At 49.8% G+C, this 2,500-nt stretch overlaps 1 pseudogene; it reads left to right on the forward strand.

The window, feature by feature from the left end:
- The window catches only part of LOC119583661, a 46,336-nt pseudogene that overhangs the window by 7,246 nt on the left and 36,590 nt on the right, over window positions 1–2,500 (forward strand).

The raw sequence follows: 2,500 nt of genomic DNA on the forward strand, positions 1-2,500 counted from the left end.
GGGGAAGCATGGCCACATCCACCCCTCGCTTCCAACCACGAGGGTCCCTCATGGCGAGTTATCAAGCAGTCCCTAGGCCTATCTCTAATTCCTCTCGACAGGTTTGGTCGAGTTGCCCAAGCCATGACTTCCTAAGTCATCCCACGGGCCTCCTTCACTCAGGATTGTCTCGCAAAGAGACAACCTGATGGGCAGGATCATCCACAAGGAAACGAGCTAGGAGCCCATACAGCCTGAGTTGGCAATCCTGGATTATGCAAGTAACAGGTCCCATACCAGTCTTACAGTGCAGCCATCAGTTGGACACATGTTCCTGCCAACTGTACCCCATGATCCGGAGTAGACACTTGTTACAAAAGGCATCAAAACGAGACTCCAAGGCACTAAATAGTGTCCAGGTTTCGCTTCCATTGACCAAAACTGATAGTATCAAGGCCTTGAAGACACGTAGCTTAGTCCTTCTGCATAGGTACCGACATCTCCAAATGCTCTTGTTGATTGGGTTCATGGCTCCTGCTGTCAGGCCAATCCATGTACTGATTTCTTGGTCTAGCAGTCGAGAGATATGGACTATGCTACCAAGGTATGCAAAGCTCTCTGTGACTTCAACGTCCTCACCGCTATCATGGATCGACTGAACAGGAGACCTTTAGGCCCATGGGCTTTGCCTCATTGCTAAATGCTTCAAGAGCCGCCACCAGTAACTCTAGGGACTCAGAATAGCAACATCATCAGCAAAATCACGGTCAGAGACCTTGATATTGCCCAGTGTTGCTCTACACTGGCTTGCTTTGGGTGATAGCTCTGCCCATTATCCAGTCCACGCAAGTGTTGTTGTCTCACCCCTGAATTAACAGGGAAGAAGTTTGATAGGCCCCCACCACACTCTACAGCACTCTCAGTACCTCAGTCTCAGAATCTCCCATAGTGATTCTCGATGCACTGAGTCAAATGCCTTCTTGAGGTCGATGTAGGCTGCAAGCAACCCATGACCGAACTCATGACAGTGTTCCACAATTACTCGAAGCACTAGGATACAGTCTATTGTGGACTTGCCAGGAGTGAATCCAGACTGCTCCAGTCTCTGGTGCCTTAGTAGGTGGTCATGGATGCGTTTCTAGAAGAATGTGGGCAAAAACCTTGCCTGGTATGCTGAGCAGTGTAATGTCATGGTAGTTGCTACAGTCCCAACAATCTATTTTCCCCTTCTAGAGAGGAATGACCACGCCCCTCGACAGGTCAGAGGAATGGTACCAGACTGCCAGATGGCAGTCAAGACTGCATGCACCCCCGTGCCATAGGTTCACCCTCAGCCTTTAGCAGTTCAGCAGGGATATCACATATGCCTGCAGCCCTCCCACACTTCAGCTTGGAAATCGCCATCCTAACCTCTGTTAGGGTAGTCGGTTCCTTACCGATGGGTGGGTCTGGCACAGGTATTGTGATACCACTTGCATCCAAGCTAACTGTTGGAGGATCTACCTGGTTCAACTGTTCAAAATACTCGGCCCAACGTTCACGAACCCCAACATGATCTGAGATGATCTGTCCATCCATTGAGCAGACTGATTCCTAATGAACTGTTCCTTATCCCTTCTCAACGGTGTCTGAGCCCTATGCACCAAAGAACACTGCAAATCCTGATTACCATTCAGCTGAGCCATGTGACAGAATTTCATCTCCAGGGAGATGAAATTCTGCCTTGCTCTCAGGCGTACGCCAGTGGACTCCTGCATTGTTTTGAGTGTTTCACGCTTGAAGGACTCCTACAGAGCAACTGGGTCCATCAGGTTTTCAAGTGCCATGGTAAATCCACAGGCACACTCCTCCTCCTTCTGTCTGTCCAAGTAATACACCCTAGAGTGGCCATTGGAGGGAAAGGGAGTTTAGAAGTGGATCCGTAGGGTAGCCACTACCAGCCTATGGTCAGTGCCACAGAACTATGGTAAACTTTGCAATTCTGGAGGATCCTCCATCACGTGCTAACAAGAATGTGGTCGATCTCCTTGGCCACTGTACCTGTATCGCTGCACCATGTCCAATGATGCAGGTTGAAGTGCCAGAAATCCTCATTCTCTGGGATCTAGCAAAGTCCCAGAGAAGGAGGCTGTTCTCGCTGCTGGGATCAGTTCCTGAGCCATGGGGGCTGACAGACATCTCATAGCCAGCTTGATCACAGCTGGATATCACATTGAAGTCGCCCAGAACAATGCAAACATCTCGCCAGGGGCAACTGTCTGCCATAGATGTGAGTTTGGCGTAGAACGCCTCTTTCACATCGACTTTGCCAGTATCAGTAGGAGTGTACACAGCAATAAGAGACATGAAGCCAAAGGCATGCTTCAGTCTCAATGCCATAATATGCTTATCTACCGGTGTTACCTCAACCACCGAGGGTTGAAGTTGGCTGGAGATGGCTATGGCTACTTCCTAGAGGTGATGACCATTGCCACAGCCCGACCAGTAGTAAGTGTACCCACCCACTGATCATGCCACTGCC

Source organism: Penaeus monodon, chromosome 17, assembly GCF_015228065.2.
Source record: "Penaeus monodon isolate SGIC_2016 chromosome 17, NSTDA_Pmon_1, whole genome shotgun sequence".
In the NCBI taxonomy this organism is placed as follows: Eukaryota; Metazoa; Arthropoda; class Malacostraca; order Decapoda; family Penaeidae; genus Penaeus; species Penaeus monodon.